We start from the raw sequence: 13,497 nt of genomic DNA on the forward strand, positions 1-13,497 counted from the left end.
CAGCAAAGAGCATGACACAGGGCTTCATCTCATGAACTGAGAAATCACGCCCTGAGCTGAAATCAAGAGTTGGACGCTTAACCAACTGAGCCACCAGGTGCCCCTTAAACTTCTCCTTTTTAAATAAAGAAGGAATATTTTCAGTGACAAATGATTTTGAGAGATCACGTAGTATCGTGACTACAATAGATTTGGCAACTCCAAGGTCATTGGTGCCCTTGTCTTTTTATATGTCCTGAAGACTTTTCCACTACATTGAAGATTAAAAGAGGATGAGAGAGAGTAGAATCTGTGAATAAGAACTATTCAAACTTTACTGCTTAAAATATTATAGGATGTGGGGAAGAGAGAGATTGTCGTGAAGAGATGTGTTTCCACTACCTCAGCCTTATCTACTTCTATGTAAGGAATTTAAATTTAACAATTTAAAACTTATGTGAACTTCCCACATTCTCTTTCTTCAATCTTTGATTGCATTGCTTGCTCCAGCCCATGAAAGTATGTGCTGTGTAGGTGAGATGCAGTCATCTAAGCAATGATGTAGGTGTGCTGAAGTCATCGTCTATATTTTCTAGAGATACAAAGTGGAATATTAGATTAATATCATGTGGCCTGATTTTTACCCCCCCCCCCGTTTTTTATACACAGATTTTTTTTTTTTTTTTTTTGCTTCTGAACAGTTCCCTTGGAGTATAGGACAAACAATTTCTAGCTAAGTGCATTCAGGAGTGTTGACATCTTATTTGTTCGGTGTCAGGCTTCAGAGAAGGAGTTTAAAAGGCCCTGGAAGCCCTGATGATTAGGAGACTCAGGTGACACATCGGCTGTGACATAAGCCGCCGTATGTGGTGTCACTGGCCAAGGCCGCTGGGTTCTGGCAGAGCAGCCTCTACCACCGGCTGAGGAGAAGACATACTTTCATCTTCATGAGTGTGACAGACATGTCAGAGAGTCTTTTCAAAGCTCTGCGTTGGCCACGCTGAGAAAGAGCATTGAAATATGTTTGCAGGAATGAGGCGGAGAGACCTCTGTCCCCCAAAATCTCTGCAGGGAGCAGCAAGAGAGCCTAGTATTTTTGTCATTTCCCCATGTGCATCGCTCAGTCTACACAACGGTGTTCACAGAGTGAAGAGGAAAGAGAAGGGGCTGAAAGGGATCTGAGGGCAGGGGCCAGGGTAGTGACTCGTGCCAACTCCAGTCTTCAGTGAGTCCCACTCCCGCACAAAGATCAGAAGAAACTGAGAAAGATGGCAATAGACAGTGCAGTGCAGGTGATCGAAGAGCAAAGGCTGAACCCCATTCCCATAGAGCTGAGGGGAGCCAGAGAATGAGGCCGGAGGTACAGATCATCAGAGAGGAAGAAAAGTTTTACAAACTGGCCTCTGGGTTTCTACAAGTGACACGCTAAAGCCCAAAGGGAAGGCTCGATGAAGGGAGTGGTGAGAAACTTCTGGAATACAATGTGCAGTGACTAAGGAAAAAAAAAAAAGAGAAACTTTTGGGAATGCTGAAAAATAAAATTGTGTGAAGGCTCTTAAACACTTCATTCAGGAGAAAAATCCATTAAGTTCTTTCTTCACATCAGACACTGTACTAAGTATAAAAAAAAAGAAAGACTCTAAATTTTGAGATAATCATTTTTCATATTGTAAAAATAGGCATACAAACAAATAATTAGGACTCAATGCTCAGAATACTAAAATACATAAAATTATAAACTATCTCCACCTTCCATCCACAGCATTGTCTCATTTTTTTTTCTTTTTACCAGATGAAACTCTATTTGCAAAGGTAAAAATGTCAGTAAGAAAATTAAATTTGGCCAGTATTTGTGAATTTTTATCTTCTAGTATGGGGAGATTTCAAACTTCCCTTTGTTTTTAATGTGCGGAAGAGTTGTTGGTAGTTCTGTCTTGTCCATGGAGTCTTTAATCTGGGACTGATTTCTTTTTTTTTTTTTAATTGCCTGTTTATGCTATACATTTCTACTCTTATAAATAACTCACTTCCACCAGGCCAATGTTTTTTTAGTTTGCATATAAATTTAATTCTGCTGTCCATGCTCTTGAATCTTCCTGAAGCTTTCCTCTCCATTCTTAGATCCAGTCTAATTTTAAAACATTTACAGTTAAAGGCACGAAGGAAAGAATATGGCAAGTTCTATAATTATAATAATATTAGCATTTTTATTTACTATGTAATTTGCTGACAAATTCACATGAATCATCACGTCTAATATTTTCAGTAATTTGTAAGTTCAATACTACTTTTTTGTTTGTTGTTTGTATAAGGCATTATAAATTAGATGAAAGAAAGCAACTTGACCAATGTTAAAGGTTCAATAAAGGGCACATTAAATTTGGGGACCTATACACTATGTCATAAAATCTTACCTATTTTGCCAAGCTTAAAATTTTGTCACATAAAATCAAGAATATAGGAAAGGATTTTTTATACATTAAAGAACAGTATTTGGGATTTATGAAAGATACTACGTGATGCTTGGAACAGCACAATTCAGGTCAGTGAAGAGAAGTAGTTTTGCCTTCTAAACCAACATGTTTAGTTGAAGACAATAAGAACTATTAAAATAAAAATATATTAGGGGCACCTGGGTGGCTCATTCGGTTGAGTGTCCGACTTTGGCTCAGGTCACGATCTCACTGCTTGTGAGTTCGAGCCCCGTGTCGGGCTCTGTGCTGACAGTTCAGAGCCTGGAGCCTGCTTCAGATTCTGTCTCTGTGTCTCTCCCCCTCCCCTGCTCGCTCTCTCTCTCTCTCTCTCTCCGTCTGTCTCTCTCTCTGAAATATAAAATAAAACATAAAAGAATTATATTATATTTCGGCTTCCAGGAATATGGGGCAGACATATGTGTTCCAATTTCTCCCCCTGAATAATCTTTAGTTTTATTCCAATTAAAAGCCCTGGACGTTATATTAAAAAAAGAAAACAGAAAACAGAAAAAGAAAAGTAGAGATAAGAAGAAAGACCAGCTAGAAACCCAAAAAGGACCCCAAAACAACGTGGTGGTGGTGAGTTCCTGGGTTTTCCTTTTGCCTCATATCACACACTTGGAGTTTAAAAAATTACCCACCTGGGAACACCAACGGACACAGATAATGCCCAACAAAAGCCTGCTCTCTCTAGCCAAAAGGCTAGGAAAGAATCTTTAGACCACCAATGCTCAACTTAGCCATACAGCACCAAAAGATCTGGCTCCACTCCTATGTCAGCAAGGCCTGAATGTATAGCCCATACTTGTACCTCTGTCAGGCTGTCAGCAGGCTCCCTCCTCCCCCACCAGGCTGGAGTCAGGGACAGCTAGATGGGGAGCCTGCACTTTTATCCCTGCTGAGCAGTAACAGATCCCCACACTATACAATGCCAATGGAGTCCATATGGCAAACCTGGACTTGCACCTCGGCAAGCATCAACAAATTGGTCCTACCCCCAAGCGCTGTGTCAGTGTGGACCACATGTGGAGACAATCTCCCACTCTGCTCAGCAGAGATGGAGAGCCACTCCCCTGCCCTGCCACCACCCCCGTGAGTGTCAGGAAGCTGTCTGGGGGAATCTAGACTTCTGTTTCCACCAGGCAATAATTCAGTGGGACCCCTACCTTTTGCCCTGCTAGGGCCATGTCAGAAAAAGCCAGTGACAAAGATGGCCTCAACATTTCCCTCAGCATGACCCAACTTGTGACAGGTTTCTTCCTGCCTCTAGGTCTCTGACCATCCTTTCCTTAGAGCATTTACTTGAGAAAAGTTGTAATTGCAAAATCTTCTCCTGCCCCTTTGAGATGTAAATATTTTTAGAAGCTTCTTGCCAGTTTTTGTTTGTTTGTTCGTTCGTTTTGTTTGTTTATTTGTTCTCAATAATCTGGGCCAGTCATTCTCAACTTTGGGAGCCACCCCTTTGAAATCTACTCATCAAGGAAGACAGAGCTCCTATCCCCCAGTCTCTGTGGGTGGATAGAAATTTCACTTAGGTGGGTAGATGGGTACCTCACTCCAAATTGTACAGCAGTCTCCTATTAGAAAGATTCCAGGAAGTTTGCTTCACTTTTGTGTAAAGCTGAATAGTGAACACAAACTGCCTAAGATCCACCTCCAACCCAGCTCTTAAAGACTCCCTAGTCCTTCCTTTACTGCAGTTGAGTTTAGACTGTATTTTAGTCTGTCTCTTCTATTGCCTGTTTAACTTGGTGCAATCTTTGCTTTAACGCTGGCTCAAACATGCTGTCTCATAACATACTACAGAAATGTTTAGGTGTGATTAAACAAAAATCACACGTTATACCGAGAGCCAGATGGATCTGAAGCAAATGGTAAAGAAGATAATCAATAAGTGCTAGCAACAAGATAATAGAAATATTAGAAGTTTCTGATAAATATTTTAAAGTAAGCATGATAAACAAAAATAGCGCTTCAATGGACAATTAGGACCGTGCTTGAAGCCAAAGGAAAAAAAAGGGAAAGATTTAGCAAAGAAGTTGAAGTTATCAGCCAAGATCAATCAAAAGGAAATTTTAGAACTGAAAACAACAATAATCAAAATACAAATTCAGTGGATTGTCTCATCATCAGAATGGAGGTGTGGTATTTTTATATATTTAGAAACTCTGTGCTGTCTGTCCTTATTTTATTTTACCAAATGGTTGAAAGAGAAATACTATAATCGGCCTATGAAAGTAATTAGAGAATTTGTTAAAATAAAAATGAATTGTTCTGGTAGTCAGCCTCACCTGTATGAATTTGCTCCATTTAATTGGATTGATGAAGGTTTCTAATTTGGTAAAACTACCATTTTAGGTTTGTATAATTGCCATAATGTATTGGCAGGTTCTGTGTTAATTATTTTGTGTTTATCATTTTAATATTTCACAAAATATGGGCCACAAAAAATTGTTGTTACAGAAGATAATTAGATAGTCTATGGTCTTAACGTTAAATAACATTGTGTTACAGAGAGACAAAGATTCTCCTCTTTGTTTTATCTCTGGCCTCCCTACTGCTCCGAAAGGACATATCTGTTGAATATCACAATTTCTTTATAATCTCTCTGTCTTTTTACAAATATAAAGCTTCAGGCTCAGAATCTTTGGCTGGCACAATATTTAGATACCTAGGTAGGACTTTGTAGCATTGCTTTGTTTTTCACAGTGTTTACTTTATGGTTGTCTGTTATTTATGAAAAACATCCTTGTTTTCCATTATAGTGGTGATATAAAATTTCCTTTTAAAAATACATTTAATGTTTTTTTGAAAATTCAATTTAAATGAAAATAATAAGTAATAAGAACACATACGAGATGAAAACAGCAAATGATAATGGCATTATGCTAATGCAGAATATTAATTATTACACATTAGTTCATTGGGTCTTCCATTAATTATGAGATTAATGTCCCAGTTTCACAAGTGCAGGGACTGAAGCTAAGTGATTTATTCCAGGTTCCACAGATAGTTACAGTTAGATCCTACATAGTATACATTCAGCTCCTGGGTGAGTGCCCCTCCTTTAAAACAAATTAAGAAGTCACTCTTCTTCTCTATAGGAATTCTAGTCCAGGTTATGTGGTTCACTGTCTCCAGCGCTGATAAAATACTTGTGGAAATCTTAAGTTGTTTCCTCTAGCAAAAATATGCAATTTTTAGTAGTAAACACAACTGAGATTATTTAAAAAATGGAAATAAGTCATTATAATCTCTTTAAAGGATACCTCAGATGAACTTATTTTATTGATTTTTTTCAGTATATGAAGTTTATTGTCAAATTGGTTTCCATACAACACACAGTGCTCATCCCAAAAGGTGCCCTCCTCAATACCCATCACCCACCCTCCCCTCCCTCCCACCCCCCATCAACCCTCAGTTTGTTCTCAGTTTTTAAGAGTCTCTTATGCTTTGGCTCTCTTCCACTGTAACCTCTTTTTTTTTTCTTCCCCTCCCCCATGAGTTTCTGTTAAGTTTCTCAGGATCCACATAAGAGTGAAAACAGATGGTATCTGTCTTTCTCTGTATGGCTTATTTCACTTAGCATCACACTCTCCAGTTCCATCCACGTTGCTACAAAGGGCCATATTTCATTCTTTCTCATTGCCACGTAGTACTCCATTGTGTATATAAACCACAATTTCTTAATCCATTCATCAGTTGATGGACATTTAGGCTCTTTCCATAATTTGGCTATTGTTGAGAGTGCTGCTATAAACATTGGGGTACAAGTGCCCCTATGCATCAGTACTCCTGTATCCCCTGGGTAAATTCCTAGCAGTGCTATTGCTGGGTCATAGGGTAGGTCTATTTTTAATTTTTTGTGGAACCTCCACACTGCTTTCCAGAGTGGCTGCACCAATTTGCCTTCCCACCAACAGTGCAAGAGGGTTCCCGTTTCTCCACATCCTCTCCAACATCTATAGTCTCCTGATTTGTTCATTTTGAACACTCTGACTGGAGTGAGGTGATATCTGAGTGTGGTTTTGATTTGTATTTCCCTGATGAGGAGCAACATTGAGCATCTTTTCCTGTGCCTGTTGGCCATCCGGATGTCTTCTTTAGAGAAGTGTCTATTCATGTTTTCTGCCCATTTCTTCACTGGGTTATTTGTTTTTCGGGTGTGGAGTTTGGTGAGCTCTTTATAGATTTTGGACACTAGCCCTTTGTCCGATGTCATTTGCAAATATCTTTTCCCATTCTGTTGGTTGCCTTTTAGTTTTGTTGGTTGTTTCCTTTGCTGTGCAGAAGTTTTTTTTATTTTTATAAGGTCCCGGTAGTTCATTTTTGCTTTTAATTCCCTTGCCTTTGGGGATGTGTCAAGTAAGAAATTGCTACGACTGAGGTCAGAGAGGTCTTTTCCTGCTTTCTCCTCTAGGATTTTGATGGTTTCCTGTCTCACATTCAGGTCCTTTATCCATTTTGAGTTTATTTTTATGAATGGTGTGAGAAAGTGGTCTAGTTTCAACCTTCTGCATGTTGCTGTCCAGTTCTCCCAGCACCATTTGTTAAAGAGACTGTCTTTTTTCCATTGGATATTCTTTCCTGCTTTGTCAAAGATTAGTTGGTCACACATTTGTGGGTCTAGTTCTGGGGTTTCTATTTTATTCCATTGGTCGATGTGTCTGTTTTTGTGCCAATACCATGCTGTCTTGATGATTACAGCTTTGTAGTAGAGGCTGAAGTCTAGGATTGTGATGCCTCCTGCTTTGGTCTTCTTCAAAATTACTTTGGCTATTTGGGGCCTTTTGTGGTTCCATATGAATTTTAGGATTGCTTGTTCTAGTTTCGAGAAGAATGCTGGTGCAATTTTGATTGGGATTGCATTGAATGTGTAGATAGCTTTGAGTAGTATTGACATTTTGACAATATTTATTCTTCCAATCCATGAGCACGGAATGTTTTTCCATTTCTTTATATCTTCTTTAATTTCCTTCATAAGCTTTCTATAGTTTTCAGCATACAGACCTTTTACAAATTTGGTTAGATTTATTCCTAGGTATTTATGCTTCTTGGTGCAATTGTGAATGGGATCAGTTTCTTTATTTGTCTTTCTGTTGCTTCATTATTAGTGTATAAGAATGAAACTGATTTCTGTACATTGATTTTGTATCCTGCAACTTTGCTAAATTCATGTATCAGTTCTAGCAGACTTCTGGTAGAGTCTGTCGGATTTTCCATGTATAATATCATGCCATCTGCAAAAAGTGAAAGCTTGACTTCATCTTTGCCAATTTTGATGCCTTTGATTTCCTTTTGTTGTGTGATTGCTGATGCTAGAACTTCCAACACCATGTTAAACACAGCGGTGAGAGTGGACATCCCTGTCGTGTTCCTGATCTCAGGGAAAAAGCTCTCAATTTTCCCCCATTGACTATGATGTTAGCTGTGGGCTTTTCATAAATGGCTTTTATGATGTTTAAGTATGTTCCTTCTATCCTGACTTGCTCGAGGGTTTTTATTAAGAAAGGTTGCTGAATTTTGTCAAAGGCCTTTTCTGTGTCAATTGACAGGATCATATGGTTCTTCTCTTTTCTTTTATTAATGTGATGTATCACATAGATTGATTTGCGAATGTTGAACCAGCCCTGCATCCCAGGAATGAATCCCACTTGATCATGGTGAATAATTCTTTTTATATGCTGTTGAATTCGATTTGCTAATATCTTATTGAGAATTTTTGCATCCATATTCATCAGGGATATTGGCCTGTAGTTCTCTTTTTTTACTGGGTCTCTGTCTGGTTTAGGAATCAAAGTAATACTGGCTTCATAGAATGAGTCTGGAAGTTTTCCTTCCCTTTCTATTTCTTGGAATAGCTTCAGAAGGATAGGTATTATCTCTGCTTTAAACATCTGGTAGAACTCCCCTGGGAAGCCATCTGGTCCTGGACTCTTATTTGTTGGGAGATTTTTGATAACGGATTCAATTTCTTCGCTGGTTATGGGTCTGTTCAAGCTTTCTATTTCCTCCTGATTGAGTTTTGGAAGGGTGTGGGTGTTTAAGAATTTATCCATTTCTTCCAGGTTGTCCAGTTTGTTGACATATAATTTTTCATAGTATTCCCTGATAACTGCTTGTATTTCTGAGGGATTGGTTGTAATAATTCCATTTCATTCATGATTTTATCTATTTTGGTCATCTCCCTTTTCTTTTTGAGAAGCCTGGCTAGAGGCTTATCAATTTTGTTTATTTTTTTCAAAAAACCAACTCTTGGTTTCGTTGATCTGCCCTACAGTTTTTTTTAGATTCTATATTGTTTATTTCTGCTCTGATCTTTATTATTTCTCTTCTTCTGCTGGATTTAGGCTGTCTTTGCTGTTCTGCTTCTTTTTCCTTTAGGTGTGCTGTTAGATTTTGTATTTCGGATTTTTCTTGTTTCTTGAGATAGGCCTGGATTGCAATGTATTTTCCTCTCAGGACTGCCTTCGCTGCATCCCAAAGTGTTTGGATGGTTGTATTTTCATTTTCATTTGTTTCCATTTATTTTTTAATTTCTTCTCTAATTGCCTGGTTGACCCACTCATTCGTTAGTAGGGTGTTCTTTAACCTCCATGCTTTTGGAGGTTTTCCAGACTTTCTCCTGTGGTTGATTTCAAGCTTCATAGCATTGTGGTCTGAAAGTATGCATGGTATGATTTCAATTCTTGTAAACTTATGAAGGGCTGTTTTGTGATCTAGTATGTGATCTATCTTGGAGAATGTTCCGTGTGCACTCGAGAAGAAAGTATATTCTGTTGCTATGGGATGCAGAGTTCTAAATATATCTGTCAAGTCCATCTGATCCAATGTATCATTCAGGGCCCTTGTTTCTTTATTGACCGTGTGTCTAGATGATCTATCCATTTCTGTAAGTGGAGTGTTAAAGTCCCCTGCAATTACCACATTCTTATCAATAAGGTTGCTTATGTTTGTGAGTAATTGTTTTATATATTTGGGGGCTCCTGTATTCGGCACATAGACATTTATAATTGTTAGCTCTTCCTAATGGATAGACCCTGTGATTATTATATAATGTCCTTCTTCATCTCTTGTTACAGCCTTTAATTTAAAGTCTAGTTTGTCTGATATAAGTATGGCTACTCCAGCTTTCTTTTGACTCCCAGTGGCATGATAAATAGTTCTCCATCCCCTCACTCTCAATCTGAAGGTGTCCTCAGGTCTAAAATGAGTCTCTTGTAGACAGCAAATAGATGGGTCTTGTTTCTTTATCCATTCTGATACCCTATGTCTTTTGGTTGGCGCATTTAGTCCATTTACATTCAGTGTTATTATAGAAAGATATGGGTTTAGAGTCATTGTGATGTCCGTAGGTTTCATGCTTGTAGCGATGTCTCTGGTACTTTGTCTCACAGGATCCCCCTTAGGATCTCTTGTAGGGCTGGTTAGTGGTGAGGAATTCCTTCAGTTTTTGTTTGGGAAGACCTTTATCTCTCCTTCTATTCTACATGACAGACTTGCTGGATAAAGGATTCTCGGCTGCATATTTTTCCTGTTCATCACATTGATGATTTCCTGCCATTCCTTTCTGGCCTGCCAAGTTTCAGTAGAGAGATTGGTCACGAGTCTTATAGGTCTTCCTTTATGTGTTAGAGCACGTTTATCTCTAGCTGCTTTCAGAATTTTCTCTTTATCCTTGTATTTTGCCAGTTTCACTATGATATGTCGTGCAGAAGATCGATTCATGTTACGTCTAAAGGGAGTTCTCTGTGCCTCTTGGATTTCAATGCCTTTTCCTTCCCCATATCCAAGAAGTTCTCAACTATGATTTCTTCAAGTACCCTTTCAGCACCTTTCCCTCTCTCTTCCTCCTCTGGAATACCAATTATGCATATATTATTTCTCTTTAGTGCATCACTTAGTTCTCTAATTTTCCCCTCATACTCCTGGATTTTTTTATCTCTCTTTTTCTCAGCTTCTTCTTTTTCCATAATTTTATCTTCTAGTTCACCTATTCTCTCCTCTGCCTCTTCAATGTGAGCCGTAGTTGTCTCCATTTTATTTTGCAGCTCATTGATAGCATTTTTTAGCTCCTTCTGGCTGTTCCTTAGTCCCTTGATCTCTGTAGTAAGAGCTTCTCTGCTGTCCTTTATACTGTTTTCAAGCCCAGTGATTAATTTTATGACTATTATTCTAAATTCACTTTCTGTTATATTGTTTAAATCATTTTTGATCAGTTCGTTAGCTGTTGTTATTTCCTGGATGTTTTTCTGAGGGGAATTCTTCTGTTTTGTCAATTTGGATAGTCCCTGGAGTGGTGTGGGACTATGGGGCACTTCCCCTGTGCTGTCTTGAATAACTTGTGGGCAGGGCCACAGTCAGACCTGATGTCTGCCCCCAGCCCACCGCTGGGGCCACAGTCAGACTGGTGTATGCCTTCTCTTCCCCTCTCCTAGGGGCGGGATTCACTGTGGGGTGGCGTGGCCAGTCTGGGCTACTTGCACACTGCCAGGCTTGTGGTGCTGGGAATCTTGCATATTAGCTGAGGTGGATCAGCAGGGTGCACAGGGGCAGGAAGGGTAGGCTCAGTTCGCTTTACCTTCGTAGATCCCCTTCGGGAGGGGTCCTGTGGCACCGGGAGGGAGTCAGACCCGCCGGAGGGATGGATATGCCAAAGCACAGCGTTGGGTGTTTGCATGCTGCAAGCAGTTTCCCTGGCAGGAACTGGTTCCCTTTGGGATTTTGGCTGGGGGATGGGCGAGGGAGATGGCGCTGGTGAGCACCTTTGTTCCCCGCCAAGCTGAGCTCTGTCGTCCAGGGCTCAACAACTCTCTCTCCCATTGTCCTCCAGTCCTCCCATTCTCTGAGCAGAGCTGTTAGCTTATAACCTTCCAGATGTCAAGTCCCACTTACTGTCGGAACACACTCCGTCTGGCCCCTCCGCTTTTGCAAGCCAGACTCAGGGGCTGTGCTTGGCCAGTGGGCTGCCCCTTCGCCCAGCTCCCTCCTGCCAGTGCATGGAGCATACACTGCCTCTCCGCCCTTCCTACCCTGTTCCGTGGGCCTCTCGTCTGCGCTTGGCTCTGGAGACTCCGTTCTGCTAGTCTTCTGGTGTTTTTCTGGGTTATTTAGGCAGGTGTAGGTGGAATCTAAGTGATCAGCAGGACGCACGGTGAGCCCAGCGTCCTCCTACGCCGCCATCTTCCCAGGATTCCTATTTTATTGATTATTACAACATGGATCATTTGTTGAAAAGCATGGCAGGCAAATAAGACAAGGGAGTCTTATGTTTCTCCTTTGGATGTCATCTATTTGTAAAGAACCTAACTCAAAGTAAAAAAAAAAGAAAAGAAAATGAAGAACTATTAAATTAAAAGAGAAGCTGTAAATTAAAACTTTGCATTTAATAAGTGTCTCAATGAAATGTACAAGATTGAAAAGCTCGGGCTGGATGGGTGGATGGTTTAGGAGAGAAAGCAAAAGAGTGTATTTGCATAAGTTTTACTCTAGAATTGAATTAAATGTTACAACTTCTCAAGATTCAGTGCAAAAATCACATATGTAGCTATGATCAGGGAATTGAAATAGATAGCTTTTATTATTCAAAGAAGTAGACTATGATATTAATCAAAAGAAACCAAAGAGAATCCATTTCACTTATTTGATGAGCATATTTGGACAGATTTTAATGTACACAATGGAGACAACTATAGAAAAAAAATCTCAGTTCCTTCTTTCCTGACTCTATTGATGCATAAATCATTTTTGGTTGAGATATTCATTTAAGATATTAAAGCCTTTACATTTTTTTATAAAGTTGTAGAATTCTATGTAAAAGGATGTTTCTAATGGACTGACTTTTATTAAACTTCCAAATCCTATTTTCTGAAACTAGTCTTTTGGACCATTTTTTAGAAAGTCATATAGACAAAATAAAAATGCAAAAAAAAAAAAGGGTATCTGTAATACATATTTCATCAACATTTTTTTAGATTTCTTGCTTTAAAATGACAAAAAACTGGAGTGCCTGGGTGGCTCAGTCGGTTAAATGTCTGACTTCAGTTCAGGTCACGTTATCACAGTTTGTGGGTACAAGCCCTGTGTCGGGCTCTGTGCTGACAGCTCAGAGCCTGGAGCCTGCTTCAGATTCTGTGTTTCCCTCTCTCTTCCCCTACCCCCATCAAAAATAAGTAAACATTAAAAAAAAATTTAAATGACAAAAAGCTCTACCCAGATGATGAAAATAACTAGCCTATTGCCCCAAAAGGACAGAGAAAGAAAGACAGTTAGTCATTAGATTTCAGTAACTAGAGTAAAGATTTCCTGAATTTTTACTCTTTTGAACTCTGGTGATGGACTTAGGATGCATACTATATTATTAACTTCTGAACATATAGACTAAAACAGGCATGGGTTACAGCTTTGGGTAAAATCATTTATATATTTTTTAATGTTTATTTATTTTTGAGAGAGGGAGAGAGATTGTGAGCAGGGGAGGGGTGGAGAGAGGGAGAGACACAGAATCTGAAACAGGCTTCAGGCTCTGAGCTGTCAGCACAGAGCCCCACACGGGGCTCGAACTCAGGAACAGCGAGATCATGACCTGAACCGAAGTTGGATGCTTAACCGACTGAGCCACCTAGACACCCAGCTTTGGGTAAGTTTAGTAAATCAATATCAGTAAAACCCATCTGAAGTCATTGGCCAGTATAGTGGATCCACTTTACTTAGAAGTCCGTATTAATAATTGCTTTGGACATAATGTCAAATCCCATCTATATAATGTGAGACTCATAAATATGAGACTCCATGGCCTTAAAATCAAATTAATGTTGACTACTGACACTCTATAAATCTTTAGACAATTCTAGAACAACTATGAGCTCAAGGTGTTTATATTGTTTTTAATTATTACAAAATGATTTATTTTGTAACGATTAATTGTACTATCAAGATAAAAAGTAGTTCTGCTAAAATGTAAAATTGCAACCGATTAGTAAAAACATCAGAAGAAATTCTAGAAGATACCTCAGTCTATAGATGTGCTCATAGCCACACAAAG

General features: G+C 39.2%; 1 pseudogene; it reads right to left on the bottom strand.

Moving 5' to 3' along the window:
• Positions 1-1,118: 1,118 nt before the first annotated feature.
• Positions 1,119-13,497, bottom strand: part of LOC131486640 (large ribosomal subunit protein eL28-like) — a 54,313-nt pseudogene continuing 41,934 nt past the window's right edge.

This window comes from Neofelis nebulosa, chromosome 10, assembly GCF_028018385.1.
Source record: "Neofelis nebulosa isolate mNeoNeb1 chromosome 10, mNeoNeb1.pri, whole genome shotgun sequence".
NCBI classification, from domain to species: domain Eukaryota; kingdom Metazoa; phylum Chordata; class Mammalia; order Carnivora; family Felidae; genus Neofelis; species Neofelis nebulosa.